The sequence below is a fragment of the Bufo gargarizans genome, chromosome 9 (assembly GCF_014858855.1).
Source record: "Bufo gargarizans isolate SCDJY-AF-19 chromosome 9, ASM1485885v1, whole genome shotgun sequence".
In the NCBI taxonomy this organism is placed as follows: Eukaryota; Metazoa; Chordata; class Amphibia; order Anura; family Bufonidae; genus Bufo; species Bufo gargarizans.
Genome location: NC_058088.1, coordinates 143,893,095 through 143,911,504, shown reverse-complemented (window position 1 = coordinate 143,911,504; position 18,410 = coordinate 143,893,095).

Genomic DNA, 18,410 nt, shown 5'->3' with positions numbered 1-18,410 from the left:
CCCTCCTCCGCGGAGTAAGGAACGGTTTCTGAGGGAAGCGTGCGTGGAAGGCTCGGAGCAAAGCAGGAGCATGGACATCTGCGGAGGGAACCCAGGAACGCTCCTCTGGGCCATAACCACGCCAATGGACCAAAAACTGCACCCGGCCGCGGACCAGGCGTGAGTCCAGGATATTGCTCACCTCATACTCCTCACGATTGCCCACTTGGACCGGACGAGGCCGAGGAATCGAGGAAGTGAAACGATTACACACCAGTGGCTTCAACAGGGAGACATGAAACACGTTGGAGATCCGCATGCCAGGAGGAAGCGCAAGGGCATAGGCTACCGGGTTTACCCTGCGAAGCACTCGGAAGGGACCAACAAAGCGAGGCGCCAGCTTGGGAGTGGGCACTCGAAGGTTGAGGTTGCGGGTGGACAACCATACGCGGTCTCCGACCTGGTAGGAAGGAGCGGGCGCTCGTCTGCGATCAGCCTGGAGTTTCTGGCGCTGCGCAGAGACCTCAAGGGACCTCTGGATCTGTACCCAAGAAGCACGTAGGACGGAAAGGTGATCCTCCACAGCCGGAATATCCTGGGGAGAGAATACCTCCGGTAACACGGCAGGTTGGAACCCATAATTGGCCATGAAGGGAGACGTCCCAGAGGAAGAGTTCACCGCCGTGTTCCTGGCAAACTCAGCCCAAGGCAGGAGGTCAACCCAATTGTCTTGGTGATCGGAGACATAGCAACGAAGGAATTGCTCCAAGGCCTGATTGGATCGTTCTGCGGCCCCATTGGACTGAGGGTGGTAGGCCAAGGAGAAAGAGAGATGAATTCCTGGAAGACTGCGGGCGCATTGCACAACCCAAAGGGCATAACCAAGGATTCATAATGACCGGTCCTGGTGTTAAACGCGGTCTTCCACTCATCGCCCGCCTTGATCCTTACCAGGTTATATGCCGCCCTCAGGTCGAGTTTGGTAAAGACCGTGGCCCCTTTGAGGCGATCGAACAGCTCGGAAATCAAGGGTATCGGGTAAGCGTTCTTGATCGTGATGCGATTGAGACCCCTGTAATCGATGCAAGGCCTCAACTCGCCGCCCTTCTTTTTCACAAAGAAAAATCCAGCCCCTGCCGGGGACGAGGATTTGCGAATGTGTCCGCGTGAAAGCGCCTCCCTCACGTACTCCTCCATGGCCTCATTCTCCGCTACCGACAGTGGATAGACTTTGCCACGAGGAGGAACGGCACCGGATTGTAACTCTATGGCACAATCGTATGGGCGGTGCGGAGGTAGGGCAACCGCGCGCACCTTATCGAATACATCCCGGTACTCTTCGTATTCAGGAGGCAACAGAGAGTCCGAGGAAGTACACAGCAACTTGACAGGCCCATGGATGCAACTAGCCCCACACTGCGGTGACCACGAGAGGATCTCGACCGATCTCCAATCGAAAGTCGGATTATGCTTCTGGAGCCAGGGGTACCCCAAGACCACCGAGTAGTGTGGAGACGAAATAACCTGGAGACAGACCGACTCTCTGTGAACGGCACCAATGGCTATCCCCACTGGAAGGGTCTCATGAGTCACGTGTGGCGGCAGAAGGGGTCTGCCGTCTATCGCCTCAAGAGCCAGTGGGGAACCTCGAGGCTGCAGAGGAATGGAATTGGCGGCAACGAACACTCTATCAATGAACAAACCACCAGCACCAGAGTCCACCAACGCCTGGGTCGTCACCGAGCCCCCGACCCAGGAGAGGACAACCGTGATCAGTGGTTTGTCAACACGGGAAACCGGGGACGAGGAGACTCCACCCAAGATCTGCCCCCGACAGGACCTCAGGTGCGAGCGTTCTCCCGGACGGTTCGGACATGCCAACCGAAAATGCCCACCGAGACCACAGTACATGCATCGGCCCTCGCGTCTCCGGAGCACCCTCTCCCCCTCAGACAGGCGAGCAAACCCCCGCTGCATGGGCTCACCCCCAGACAAGTCATCCCCAGGAGGCGTGGGAGGAGAGGGAGGCACGGGTGGGACAGCAAACGTAGGCGCCAATCTGTTAGGAGACCTCCGCAGGCTCTCCTTAAAGGAAGGTCTCTCCCTGAGTCTGGTGTCAATCAAAATCAGGAAAGAAATAAGAGACTCGAGCTCCACTGGTAGGTCCTTAGCTGCAACCTCATCCTTCAAGGCATCCGAGAGACCATGAGAGAAAGCAGCGACCAGAGCCTCATTATTCCAGCCCACCTCTGCTGCCAGGGTACGAAACTCAATGGCGTATTCAGCTACGGATCGTGAACCCTGTCTGATGGACATAAGGAGCTTCGCAGCAGAGGCAGCACGAGCCGGCACATCGAATACCTTCCGAAGAGAAGCAACAAAACCGGAAAACTCGGCAACCACCGGATTGTTGTTCTCCCATAAAGGGCTGGCCCAGGCCAAGGCCTTGTCCGAGAGCAGCGAGATCAAGAAGCCCACCCTTGATCTCTCAGTAGGAAAGGCATGTGGCAGCAACTCGAAGTAAATGCCCACCTGGTTAAGGAAACCTCGGCACTGAGTTGGCTCTCCCCCAAAGCGCTGTGGAAGGGGGGCAGAACCGGTCATACCCTGAAACACCACAGGCGCAGCAACAGGTGTCAGGGTAGACTCTGGCGCAACAACCGGAGCGGCAGTAGGAGCGGGCCCAGGAGCGACAACCGACCCATCGGCAACGGAAGCTAAATGAGCCGTGCGTTCAAGCAGGGTTTGCAATGCCACAGCGAACCGACCCAACAGGTGATCCTGCTGATCAAGTCTGGCAACCAGCGTAGGTAGCGAGGGTGGCCCTGTACCGTCAGAATTCATGGCTTGGTCCTAATGTTATGGAACCATGAACCAGACGTACAACAAGAGATAAGTGGAAAATAAGAAGGTTTTATTGAAGAGCAAGCCGTAAGCAAAGTCCGAACGGATGGCTAAACCGAAGCAGGGTCTTGCGGAGACAGAGGTCAGGAACCAGAAGGGTAGTCAGACGAAGCCAGGAACAGGAACCAACGGGGTAGTCAGACGAAGCCGGAATCAGGAACCAACGGGGTAGTCAGACGAAGCCGGAATCAGGAACCAACGGGGTAGTCAGACGAGGCCAGGATCAGGAACCAGAAGCAGCAGCAGTCTTGGAAGCATGTGAACACAGGAGGACCAAGCAAGGAACTGAAGCCACAGACCTCCTATATATATGAGCTGGGCATCCAGCTCCTCCCAGTGGGAAGGAGGAGCCGCAGGGTGGGAGGCTACAAGAAAACCCAGAAACCAAGATGGCCGCCAGCACATGTCAAACGAAGGGAACAGCAAGGAGGTAAGACCATGACACTATTAGACTAAATTACTTCAAATTTAATAAGATTCAGCCCTTAGCAACCAGTCTGCATAAAACTGCAATTTCACTAATTCACTTAGTTAAGATGGCCGCCACTGCCCTCACCCTGAGGCTAATCCCGCCTGCCCTCACTAGCCAGTAACAATAGCCCCCCAAAAGTGTCAGTAACCACATCCCTCCCCCTAAAGGGTTAATCTCCTGCAGCACAAAGGGGTCCTCTTGCCACATGTTGCTGTCATTTATACACTGAGCAGACAGCAGATCTCCCTTCCCTGGTCTGCACTGCTTCAACTCTACTTCTCCAGCTCTGCTGAGTGAGGGAGCGTCTGCCAAGCGCAGGGACAGGGAGAAGTGCACACAGCCCAGGCACTGTTATCAGCTGCTGGGGAGGACCTGGCTTTAATCATTTACTTACAGTCCCTGGCTGTCTGTAATCTGACCTTGCACGCTGCGTGCTTCTGCTCCGTCCTTCAACACAGAAGACGGACCTGCATAGCAACCTGATTTTAAGCACAGGTAAAAGTAGGCAGTAGAGGGAACAAAACTGTGGAATTAAGGGGTAATTGAGTACACAGTGAAAATTGAAATAGGGCCACCAAGGAGATATTAATCACCACAATCCAATACTCCAAAAAAAGAAAAAGATGGCAGTTATACTTTAAGGACCAGGCCATTTTGTGCAAATCTGACCAGTGTCACTTTAAGTGATGATAACTTTAAAACGCTTAGACTTATCCAGGCCATTCTGAGAGTTTTTTTCGTCACATATTGTACTTCATGGCACTGGTAAAATAAAGTTAAAAAAAAACACATTTTTATTAAAAAAAATACAAAATTTGGAAAAATTTGGAAAAATTTGCAAATTTCCAAGTTTCAATTTCTCTACTTCTATAGTACATAGTAATACCTACAAAAATAGTTATTACTTTACATTCCCCATATGTCTACTTAATGTTTGGATCATTTGGGGAATGAAATTTTATTTTTGGGGGACGTTACAAGGCTTAGAACTTTAGAATTAAATCTTGAAATTTCTCAGAAATAAAAAAAAAACACCCAAAAATGACCCCATTCTAGAAACTACACCCCTCAAGGTATTCAAAACTGGTTTTACAAACGTTGTTAACCCTTTAGGTGTTCCACAATAGAGATACAATTTCAAAATTTCACTTTTTTGGCAGATTTTTCATTTTAATATTTTTTTTTATAGTTACAAAGCAAGGGTCAATATTTATGGCCCTGATTCTGTAGTTTACAGAAACACCCCATATGTGGTCATAAACCGCTGAAGGAAAGGAATGCCATATGGTTTTTGGAAGGCAGATTTTGCTGGACTGGTTTTTTTTACACCATGTCCCATTTGAAGCCCCCCTGATGCACTCCTAGAGTAGAAACTCCCAAAAAGTTACCCCATTTTAGAAACTATGGGATAGGGTAGAGGTTTTGCTGGTACTAGTTTAGGGTACATATGATTTTTGGTTGCTCTATATTACACTATTTGTGAGGCAAGGTAACAAGAAATAGCTGTTTTGGCACAGTTTTTATTTTTTGTTATTTACAACATTCATCTGGTTAGATCATGCGGTATTTTTATAGAGCAGGTTTTCACAGATGCGTCAATACCTAATATGTATTAAAAAAAATATTTATGTAAGTTTTACACAATGATTTCATTTTTGAAACAAAAAAAAGAATGTTTTAGTGTCTCCATAGTCACTAGTGTCTCCATAGCTATAGTTTTTTCAGTTTTTGGGCGATTTTAGTTAGGGTCTCATTTTTTACAGGATGAGATTACGGTTTGATTGGCGCTATTTTGGGGCGCATATGACTTTTTGATCGCTTGCTATTACACTTTTTGTGATGTAAGATGACAAAAAATAGCTTTTTTTACACTGTTTTTTTTAATTTATTTTTAACAGTGTTCACCTGAGGGGTTAGGTCATGTGATATTTTTATAGAGCTGGTCGATACAGATGCAGCGATACCTAATATGTATACTTTTTTATTTACTTAAGTTTTACACAATAACAGCTTTTTTAAAACAAAAAAAAATATGTTTTAATGTCTCCATATTCTGAGCCATATTTTTTTTTTTTGGGGCGATTGTCTTAGGTAGGGTCTCATTTTATGCGGGATGAGGTGACGGTTAAATTGGTACTATTTTGGTGGGCATACACCTTTTTGATCGCTTACTGTTGTATTTTTTGTGATGTAAGGTGACAAAACAAATGGTTTATTTAGCACAGTTTTTATTTTTATTTTTTTACGGTGTTCATCTGAGGAGTTAGGTCATGTGAGAGGTTTATAGAACCGGTCGATACGGACGCTGCGATACCTAATATGTCTTTTTTTTTTCCCCTATTTTTTCCCTTTTTTTTACTTTATTTGGGGAAAATGAATTTTTTGTTTATTTTTACTTGAAACTTAACATTTTTTTGGGGGAATTTTTTTTTACTTTATTTTTTGTCCCACTTTGGGACTTCAACTTTTGGGGGTCTAATCCCTATTACAATGCATTCCAATACTTCTGTATTGGAACGCATTGGCTGTATGAGTAATACTGGATCTTACAGGCTCATCACCGGAAGGCAGCGCAGATGCCTAAGGAAGGCATTGTGCTGTCTTCCATGCCATCAGGTCCCCCCTATAGCCGCATGGGGACCCGATGGCACCACCGATCGCCGCTGCATAAGGTAAAAGCCGCAAACCACAGGTCAATTCAGACGATCACCAACACGGAAGGGTCACGGGACCCCCCCTCGCATTTAGCCAAGGTGCCTGCTCAATGATTTGAGAAGGCAGCATGCTCCGATCACCGTCTGCCGTGTGGCGGTGATTGGAAATACACAGGGCGTACAGGTGTGTCTTTAAGAGGTTAAGCATGTTCTATATTTCTGCATAAATTTGACCTAAAACTATATCAGATTTTCACACAAGTCCTAAACGTATATAGAGATAACCACATCAAACAAATGAACCAAAAATATTAGACTTTATACGATGATAGACTAGAACTATGATAGATAATAATTGAACCATGATGCTACTACCACTGTTAGGATAAGGTTTTGTATGTAAGAATGTAATGTTCTTCTTTCACAAAACACTTCTCATTTAAATCAATCGGTTCTATTTTGATCTCATCCAACCAAACAACACTGTTCTAATAATCTTCTGGCTTATCTAGGTAACCTTTATCATACTGCAGATAGACAACAATGTTGGTTTTTCGGGAGCAGCAGCTTTCTCCTTGCAATCCTGCCATGCACACCACTGTTGTTTAGTGTCATCCTCATGGTCGACTAATGAATATTAACATTATCTGATGTGAGAAAGACCTATAGTTGCTTAGAGATTACCTTGTGCTCCTCTGTGGCCTCGCAGACATTACATGCCTTGCACTTGGAGTAATCTCCTTGGGAGGGTAATAATGATCTTGAATTTCATCCATTTATACAAAATCTGTCTTACTGTAGATTGGTGGTATCCAAATTCTTTAGAGATGGCTTTGTAACCTGTGCAGGCTGATGAGCATCAACAACTCTTCGTCTGATGTCCTCAGAATTCTCCTTTGTCGGCGCCATGACACCCTTCCCCAAACATGTTTTATTAAATATCTGTAATAAATTAAGGCAACTGGACTTACTGTAGATTTCTTGAAAACGTTTCACTCGTTCTTCCAATGAGCTTTCTCAATTCTGAGTGACTGTACAAGAATTCTCTGGGAATAAATATGTAACTGAATCAACATCTGGTAATTATACCCAGCATGGGGTCAGAGGTCATTATACCAAGCATGGGGTCAAAGGTGTTGATTCCATTATCCTAATTGAAATCAGTAGGTTATAATGACCTCCCAGAAAAAGGTGTCAAGACAGCATTGCATGTGGCAGACAATAGATGTCTAACCCCCCTGCTTCTATTCAAGCTTGGCTTCTCCATTTTTACATAGATGGCCTTCTTCACACCTCGTTTGTACTAAATGGCCTCCTTATCCAAAACACATACTTGACTGTCTTCAAAGGTGTGTCCTGTTTCTTTTAGATGTAAGTACACGGCTGAATCTTGACCAGAGGTTTTGGCTCTTCTATGCTGAGCCATACGCTGATGAAGTTGTTGTTTTGTTTCGCCGATATACAGTTCTGAGCATTCCTCATGAATAGAGGCGGGGGGGGGGGGGTTAGACATCTATTGTCTGCCACATACAATGCTGTGTATAATGACCTCTGACCTCACTGCTGGGTGTAATTACCAGATGTTGATTCAGTTACATATTTATTCCCAGAGAATTCTTGTACAGTCACTCAGAATTGAGAAAGCTAGTTGGAAGAACGTTTTCAAGAAATCTACAGTAAGTCCAGTTACCTTGATGTATCTCTTACAGATATACCATGACCTGGATAAATGAGAACCTTCACAGACATGTTTTATGAAGGTCAGACTTTGATACATCCCTGTTCTTGAAATAAAAACACACCACCCACTCACACCTAACTGTTATTCCATTGACTGAGAACACCTGAATCTAATTTGAGCTTCAAACCTGCTAATCCTAAAGGTTCACATACCTTTGCCACTCACAGACATGTGATATTGGATAATTTCTGCAACAAATACAGCAAATGACCAATTGTAATATTTTTGACTCATTTTGTTTAATTTGATTATGTTTATCTGCTTTTAGAACTTGTGTGAAAATCTGATGTAGTTTTAGGTCAAATTTATGCAGGAATATAGAAAATTCTGAAGGGTTTACAAATGATCGAACACCACTGTATGTTTAAAACTGATAAGAATGGTGCTCAGAAAAAAAATAAAAAAAATACAGCAATACTCACTTCACAGACCTTAGCTTGTAGAAGGTTACTATTCTAGCCAGTGAATAGCTGCAAGAGTCACATTTCCTGAAGCAGAAAGCAGAAAGTGGCAGGGGACCAGGCAGCATCATTATGGGATTGGCAGAAGATCCGTGAGGTGAGAAGTTAATTTTTTTGCATTTGAGAATAGCTTTCTAATAAAAATATTTTTGCCTGAAAACCCTTTAAATTCCAGTATTACTCTACTCTAATAATGACATTATTTCAATCTCTCCACTTCTGCTCTTTAAAGAGCAGAGTAATCCTCGTTTTGAGGTGAGATCTTAATCTGTACTGTACTTAACCAGGTTGCTATTTCAAATGTCTGGTCTATACAGGGCCGTCTTTAATATTGATTGGACCCTGGGCAAAAATTTACTTTGGCTCCCTGGATCCCGCCTTTCCACACTCTTGCATGCAATCACGGCCTCCACCACAATACACACACAAAAAATCCACACACCTCGTAGAGTACAGTAAATTACTGTAAATACTTCCAGTTCTGAAGACTTCAGCGGCTCAGGATCAATACTCTGGGCAGCTGGGCTCAGGGCTGGAAGTGGACACTGCTCTACAGGAAGGAGACCGGGGCTCGGCTCACCCTAGCGTTACAGTGTACCCCAGCACCCCACAGTATGCAGTATAGCATCCTATAGTATACAGCACCCCACAATATGCAGTAAAGCACCCTATAGTATACAGCACCCCACAGTATGCAGTATAGCACCCTATAGTATACAGCAACCCACAGTATGCAGTATAGCACCCTATAGTATACAGCACCCTACAGTATGCAGTAAAGCACCCTATAGTATACAGCACCCCACAGTATGCAGTATAGCACCCTATAGTATACAGCACCCCACAGTATGCAGTATAGCACCCCACACTATACAGTATACAGGACCCCACAGTATACAGCACCCCACAGTATATAGTAGAGCAGTATAGCACCCCACAGTATACAGCACCTCACAGTATACAGTAGAGCAGTATAGCACCCCACAATATACAGCACCTCACAGTGTACAGCTCCCCAAACTATACACTATACAGCACCCCACAGTATACAGCCCCCCACAGTATACAGTACAGCACAGCAGTATAGCACTCCACAATATACAGCACCTCATGGTATACAGCACCTCACAGTATACAGCACCCAAAACTATACAGAATACCGCTCCTCACAGTATACAGTAGAGCAGTATAGCATCCCACAATATACAGCACCTCACGGTATACAGTATACAGCACCCCAAACTATACAGAATACAGCACCTCACAGTATACAGTATACAGCCCCCCCACAGTATAAAGCACTCCACAATATATAGTATACAGCACCCCACAGTATACAGCACCCCATAGTATACAGTAGAGCAGTATAGCACCCCACAGTATACAGTACCCTACAGTATACAGAACCCCACAGTATACAGCACCCCCTAGTATAGCACCCCACAGTATACAGTAGCTTACAGTATATTAGCATAACAGTCCATGTCACCTTTTCCCGATGTAATCTTCACAAAAAAAGCTCCACAAAAACTTCTCCTGCAGCAACACTCCTGGTAGAAAGGACCTTTGATTACCTCATAGCCATGTGACCAATAATATTGCTAGGTTACTGGTCACATGGTGATGATGTCATCTAAGGTCTTTTCTCCTAAGAGAATCACAGCTCTCACAGTACGCTGCCTGGAGTGCCGGCAGGCATGGCATGGCAGCACCACCTTGTGGAGCTGACAGCATGACACCTGGGGCAGTGGCTAGCAGGGCTCAAGAGGGAGCTGCCTTGGGCCCCTCAGGAGCAACTGGGCCCAGGGGCAGCTGCCCCTTTTGAGCCTTGTTAAAGCCGGCCCTGGGTCTATACATTATTACATCCATACTTCTTTTTCTGCAAACCAAATCTGAGACTCTGACCAGGAGCCGAGCATTATCTCGATAAAAAACTATTTCTGTACAATCTGACCAATAGTTGGTGTATATAACAAAAGATATGTATGTGTAAATACCCATCTGACCAATGATTTTTCAGAAAATCTGTCAGATAATCTCTTAGACAGGCAGATTATGCAGGCGATTGTCAGGAAGGAAGAGTTCCTTCCCAGCAATCGGCTGCTCGTTTAACTGACAAGACAGCTGCTATTACATGCAGTGACCTACTCCAGAGTACGGGAAGGAGCGACCGCTAATGCCATCGCTCATTCCCATACTGAATCATTGTTTGTTGGCAGCACATTGTGATTAGACAGCACAATCTGCCGCCGGCTATGATTTTTAAACCTGTTGAAAGATTGGGATTGCCAATCGGCGGCAGTATTACACTGCTAGATCATTGCTAATAAGTGTTCATACAAATCTGCCAGTCTAAATACACCTTTACTCCTCTCTCACCTCTGAGAATACAAAAACACCTGCAAGCTTGGTTTGGCTGAATGTACAGTATATGTGGCAGTAAACAAAAAAATTTTTTCAAGCACTCTAATAGTTTAGAGCAAGGGTGAACAACCTTTTCTGGTTGGGGGCCACCTTGTCAGCCTGAACCATTTCCAAGGGCCAAAAATAAAATTTAAAGGGTTAATAGCAACTGAAATACTATGTTTACGGCATATTGAACATACAGTATATATCAGAAATGTCTAGTTACACTTTCAGGATTCCCATCTAATGGAAGAATACATGAAAGATGCATGTGAGCAGCCACAAGACCTAGACATACATTTCTATTACCAGTGGGTTGGGGGCCGCACACAATGGTATCGAGGGCCGCATGTGACCCCCGGCCCACAGATTGTACACCCCTGGTTTAGAGCAATGCATTGTTTACATGTGCTGGTGTTTGCGTACAGTATGTTACCTTTTATTTATTTAAAGCGTACTCATTGTTATGAGTTTATTATAAATTTGTTGCATTTATGAAGGGAGTACTCTATGTTTTCTCATCACTCATCACAATCACTGACATGCTGCTGTGTATACATGCATGAATAGCAGTCTGCTATTCACCATCCCAAAGACAGGATAGTGGTAGGAAGCACAGTGTCATGAACCAATAGATGTGAACCTACTGTGCAACGTGACCAACCTCCTCTAAGAGCGTTGTCTAAGTGAACCTCTCGTTCTTCACCGTACCCCTGATGGTGGGGATAGACTTTCCGGGAGAACGCCAGGTGGCTACCTCTTAAAGAGGATTGGCATGCGAGTCAGCTGGTCCAGGCCTCGTGTGTCAGAGGACCAGGAGTTACAGGGCAGAACCGAAGCATGAGGCAGAGGTGAAGTCAAACAGGCAATGGATCAGGGCAGGCAGCACAGGTACAGGTCAGGCACAGCAACAGGAGAGTCGAGACAAAGCAGGAAAGGATCAAACAAGTAGTGGAGTCTAGAAACACAAGCATGGGTCAGGTATACAGGAACAACAGCACAGACAATAGCAAACTTTGCAGGGCACAAGGACCTTTGATGCTCAGGCACCTGGAAAGGGGGATGGACCACTTATATAGGTGAAAGAGATCAACATGGTCACATGTACTAAGCCCATAAATCACAATAAGTGATGTGCTCAGGCCCTTAAGGAAGTGCTACAGGGAACAGGCTGGAAAGCATGCTATGCCCAGAGCTGGAAGGAAACCATGGAGCGGATTCCAAGAAGGGAATTGACTGCAAGGACAGAGCCCAGGACTGCGCCAATGAATGGGGAATCACTGGCATCTGAACATAGAGCCTAGGACTGCGGCGATAAGTAGAACATCGGCAGTCAGAAACCATTGTTACAGCCCCTCTTCTTAAGTCCAAGATGAGATAAGAACCTTTTTAGCAAATTCAGAGAATAGATGTTCAACTCTGGTTCCCAAGACCTCTCCTCAGGACCAAAGCCTTCCCAGTCCACAAGATAGTAGGCCATGCTTCTTGATGCCCAGGATTAGAGAGGAGCGAATTTCCGCTTATGAAATTCGTTCACACTTTGTTTGTTGGTAAAAGGTGAATTGCGTCATGGATTCCGTTACCACAAACCATTACGCAAAGTCCTCTCCTGCATAACGGAAACGGGACAGATCCGTTTTGCAGCCCATAGACTCCTATTATTACGGAATGATTAACGGAATGCCTCTAAAGGCATTCCATTATGCATTCAGTCATAGAATTGCGTTAAGGTCTGTGGTAACAGAATTCATAACGCAATTCACCTTTTACCAACAAACGAGGTGTGAACGAATTTAAAAATATGAAATTCGCTCATCTCTACCCAGGATGTCTTTGAATTCAAATACATTGTCAGAATTTCCAGACACCGGAGATTTAGGAGATGGAACAGTAGAGAAGTGATTTAGAACTATGGCTTTCAGCAAGAACATGTGGAAGGCATTAGAAATCCACATAGAGAGAGGCAGATGTAACTTATATCTGACTTCATTAATCCTCTTCAATACCTAGGGGCATATTTGAAACTGGGAACCCTTAAGCAGATATTTTTAGAAGAGAGTCATAGCCATATTAGAAAAACCCAGAAACCGCTGTATGTCAAGAAGACCCTGAGGGCGGGGCCACTTCAACACTGCATACAACTTCCCTGTATCCATCTGCAAACCAGTATCAGAGATGATGTACCCCGAAAATGGTAGAGAAGATTTCACAAAGATGCACTTTTCAACCTTGGCATATAAATGATTCCCTCCTTAAACTATGTAATACTAACCGCATGAAGGGTCAAATCTGGAAAATAGATCAGTATATTGTCCAGGTACACTATTATGCAGACATAGAGCAGGTCCCAGGAGATGTTTTTTTCTAAACCCCTGGAATACCACAGGAGCATTGCATAGTGACAGTCACAGGTGTTAAGTGGTCTTCCACTCGTCGCTCTCTTAAATGTAGATGAGGTTTTATGCACCGTGCAGGTCTAATTTTGTGAATTTAGCTCTCTGGATCCTGTCAAAGTATTCAGATGGTATTGATTCTTGACCGTGACCTTATTCAGACTTCGATAGTCGAGACAGGGCTGTAAGGATCCATCTTTTTTCTGTACAAAGAAGAACCGAGCACTGGCTGGCAAAGTAGATTTCCAGATAAACCCCCTAGTGAAATTCTCCTTGATGTATTCAGACATTGCTTGGGTCTTGGGGACTCCCTCGTAAGAAAGAGTCACTGAAACTGAAAGTTTTGGAGAGGAATTCACCTTTTCTTCAACAAACTCTCCTACTGGTCCTAGATACTGGTGTTTTCTGGCTTCTGTGGACAGTTATGCAAGAAGTGGGCCTTTCCTCCACACCAATGGCACTCAAATCCGGACTCCCGGGTACGGGAACTGCAGGAGTAGCAGCAGCGACTGGCGACCCTGCAGTAGTTGGAGGGTAGATGGCATCGAGGCTAGTGTTGAGCGAGCATGCTAGGCTGAACTGCTGTTAGGCTCGAGCATCGCTATGCTCGGAACATCGGAGTGTTCGGCCGAATACGGTGGGTGCTCGAGTACAATTTAATACAATGAAAGTCAATGGGAGACCCGAACATCAAACCAGGAGCCCCTTGCTCTGAAGAAGAGAGGGTGTCTGGTTCACAAAAAAAGGTTAGAAATAGATGGAAACCCCATCAAAATGGTTTGGAAACAGCATTAAGAGGATGGCTGGATGCGTCTTGGACTTCTATTATCTACAACATGCAATAGACAACCACACAAATGCTATATGCCAAAAGCCAGGTATATGCAAGCCATCAATCTATTCATGAGACAGATAACAGGCTTAGTCAGCATACCTTACAATGGCAGCCTTGTGCACTATGAGACATTCCAAACCAGCTCTCATCTGACTGAGAGTCATTAAGCCTTAAAGTTACTTCAGATCTGTTGGATGGCTTGGGTGGACCTAGGCACCTCAGGGGCGTAGCTAGAAATGACTGGGCCCCATAGCAAAAGAAATTATGGGCCCCCCTCCTGGATCTCCCACCCCCACATACCTCTCAGACCTCCCACCCCTTCCAGAGCTCCCACCCAAACACCCCTCCAGTACCTCCCACACTCCTCCTAGACCTCCCACCCCCACACCCATCCTAAATCTCCCACCGCCAGTCCCCAGATATAATGGTCTAGACATCAAGTGTCCTGTTCCCCCCCACAATTTAATGGTTTAGACCTTGGAGATCCTGCAGCTCCCCCCTCAATAAATTGGTCTAGACCTCCAGGGTCCTGCTTCCCCCTAAATATAATGGTCCAGACCTCCAGGGTCCTGCTTCCCCCTAAATATAATGGTCCAGACCTCCAGGGTCCTGCTCCCCCTCCTCCCAAGATATAATGGTCCAGTGTCATGTTCCCCCCTATATAATGGTCCAGACCATAGCTCCAGGTCCTGCTCCCCCCTTCTCCTTAAATGTACTGGTCCAGACCTCCAGGGTCCTGCTCCCCCCTCCTCCCTAGATATAATGGTCCAGGACTCCAGAGTAAATTTTACCAGTCCCAGAGTCAGCCAGCCCTCACCTCACAGCCACTTGAACGTCTGCGCGCCCACACTCCAGCAGCGCTGCCAGGCCCAGTAGCACGCAGCTTCGCTGTACGCTCTGCCTCTTCCACTTCCGGCCAGTAGGACTGCCGCCCAGACTGGGAGCGGGACCACTCCCTCTCCTCACTGCAGGTACGCCTCTCTGCCTCCAGCCGCCCCCTATCGCACTGCCCACAGCCTACAGGCCCTGCAGATAGCGCCTTCTCTGTCTGTCCTGGAGGGGCCTGCGACCCCTGTAGCTATACCACATGAATTAAAAAAATTATAATAATCCTCAGCAGGAGGCCCAGGCCCCCAGTGGCGTAGGGCCCCATAGCCATTGCTTTGGCTGCTATGGTGATCCCTACGCCCATGACGCACCTAGATAAATTCATTAGGGTGAGAAAATGTTTTCTGATTGTCCTAACATAATATTCAATAACCTTTCCATACAGTTTTGTCATGTAAAAACTAATTTACATAAACATGAGAATATGAGAAAAACATGCAAATGAGCAGAATCAGCCTTGTTTTTTAGCTGAAAAACCATTTGCATGGAAAATTTGCGATCTACACTACTATTTCTCACCCAAATTATATTTATCTAGGTGCGCAGGTCCACCCAAGCCATCCAACGGATCTGAAGTAACTGAGAGCTGAGTAAGATGAGAGCTGGTTTGGAATGTCTCACAGTGCACAAGGCTGCCATTGTAAGGTATGCTGACTAAGCCTGTTATCTGTCTCATGAATAGATTTCACATACCTGGCTTTTGGCATATAGCATATAGTCTTTGTGTGGTTGTCTATTGTATGTCATAGATAATGGAAGTCCAAGACACATCCAGCTATCCTCTTAATGCTGTTTCCAAACCATTTTGATGGGGTTTCCATCCATTTTTAACCTTTTTGTGAACCAGACACCCTCTTCTCTTCCAAGCAGGGGGTGCCTGAGGTTCTCCCAATGACTTTCATTGTGCTCGGTAGAGCGCATGAGCATACCGATGTGTTTGGCCAGAGCACACGAGCACTTTGGTGCTCGATCAACACTAATCGAGGCGAGCGGTGACATTATGTACAAACAGCATCAGGACACCCTGTCGGTCACTCTGATGTCTCATCTCATATAACAATTCCTGTACAGCAGGCTTGATGAAACCACCGGGGTCCATGACCAGAATGTAATGTCACAAACCAAAAAGCGAGAAACCACTGTGCCACGTGACCAACCTTCTCTAAGAGCATTGTCTAAGTGAACCCCTCGTTCTTCACAGTACCCATGATGGTGGGGATAGACATTCCAAGGGGAACACCAGGTCGCTACTTCTTGAGGAGGATTGGCACACAAGGCAGCTGGTCCAGACAGACCAGGGGTACCAGTGCAAGGTACCAGAGGTACAGTCGTAGTCAGTAGGCCAAATCATAACTATGGGCAACATTGCTGAACCGAAGGATGAGGCAGAGGCAAAGTCAAACAAGTAATGGGTCAGGGCAGGCGGCATAGGCACAGATCAGGCAATCTGAGTCAGCAACAGGAGAGTTGAGACAGAAGAGGATTCCAGGAAAGATAATGCCTGCAAAGATAGAGCCCAGGACTGCGGCGATGAACAGGGAATCCATGACAGCTGATCACCACTGAACATGGAGCCTGGGACTGCGACTGTAAGTAGGGGAACATTGGTGGTCAGCGACCACTGTTATACATTCTTTCAGCTGTTCAGTTAGCCAAATTTATTTTGTTTTGACTATTACTAGCATATTAATCTGCTCTCCTGACATGTCTATTTTAGTAAATACTTGCATTCCCCATGCAATAACAATTCTGGAGCATATTTTCTTATAAATTGTATGTTGTGAATTCCCTTACTTATTTCTACTATATGTTTATGAATAAACTAGCAGGAGGACCCGACTTTGCACTGGTATATTTCATCTATTGCATTTAATGTTTGTGTGCTTCATTAAAAGACAGTATCCCCTATAACAGTGACATCTTACAGTACCCCGCCCCCTTAACAGTGACCTCCACAGCCCCCACCTCTTAATACTGATCCCCCCACAGTGCCCCGCCTCCTTAAAATGGGACCTCCACAGCTACCCACCCCTTACATTTGACCTTCACAGCACCCTGCCTCTTTAACAGTGAGTTCCACAGCACCCCGACCCCCTGACAGTGACCTTCACAGGGGCACGCCCCCTTAACTTTCACTTCTACAGCACCTGCCCCTTAACACTGACCAAAGGTTACAGTCCTCTTAACTATGACTTCCACCATTCCCGGCCCCCTTAACAGAGACCTCCACAGCGACTGCCCCTTTAACAGTGACTGGCTCAGTACCATTCTCCCTTAACAGTGACGTCACAGTACCCTGCTGCCTCAACAGTGACCTCACAGTACCCTGCTGCCCCTTTAATAGTGGCCTCCAAAGTCCCCTCCTCCCTTAACAGTGATCTCCAAAGTGCCCACCCCTTTAACAGTGACCTCCACAGCGGCCTGCTCCTTAACAGTAACATCCTCAGCACCCTCCCCTTTAACAGTGACTTCCAAAGTGGCCACCCTTTTATTAGTGACCTCCACAGTACCCTGTCTCCTTAACAGGGATTTCCACAATAACCCACCCCCTTAACAGTGAACTCCACAGCCGCTGCCCATTTAATAGTGACCTCCACAGGCCCCCGCCTGTAACCTTCACAGTGCCCGGCCCTTAAACAGTGACCTCCACAGAGGTCAGCCCTTTATTTGTGACCTCCAGAGTACCCCGTCTCGTTAACAGTGATTTCCACAATAACCATTCCCTTAAAATGTGACCTCCACAACATCTTGTCCCTTAACACTGACCTATGGATAGCAGAACGTCCCCTTAGCTGTGACCTCCACAGCAGCCTGCCCCCTTAACTGTGACCTCCACAGCACTCCGCTTCCCTGAAAGTGTCATCCACAGCTCCCTGATCCTTAAAAGTGGACCTATAGCAGCGAAGAAAAATGGCTGGGTTGTTAGGGAAACCTGGTGTAAAACTATGTGTATGTGGAGACTAAGGACCTGCAAGCTTGACTGTGACCATGTGTATGGCAGTTGGGATATGAGGAGAAAGACCTGTAGGCTTCTATTGGCTAATCTGAAATTCAAAATTGGTGGCTCACCTCAGGCAGGGTTCTGGATGGTGCTGCTAGCCCAAATTAGAGGATCACCCCTCCTCTAGTGATATATGTAGCAAAAATTTAGAAGTGAGGGCGAGCACTCAACACCTGGAATCAGTTAGTGATGCATAAAATAATTTATTAAATCACCATATAACAGTATGACATACAAATGGACCCTATAAACTAAAATCTGATGGATACAATAAAAACAATAATAAAATAATAAAAATACCACTTGAAAATTAGTTGAATAATAACAGTCTTTTCTGTTCAGTGCTGCTATTAAATAGGTTTTGCCGCTATGCTTTAGTATCCCATGCGTATTTTGCAATAGTCAGTGGAATTCGCTGGCTCTTAAATGCAGCTCCGATAGCAGCCCCACAGTAGTACAAAAGGATTCAGTATGTCCACCACCACATATAATCAGGGCTAGATCTCCTTGGATGCCAAATGATCTTAAAAACATGCACCTTCCAGAGGTACGTCTCACCATGTGAGGTTTAGGCTGATAGTGTTCCTACCTTCCTCTGTTTGCGAGGACGTCCCGTCGGACGTGTACGGTGGATAGGCTGCAGGCGGCTGTTCCGGCGTCTTCCTCGTGGTGTCTG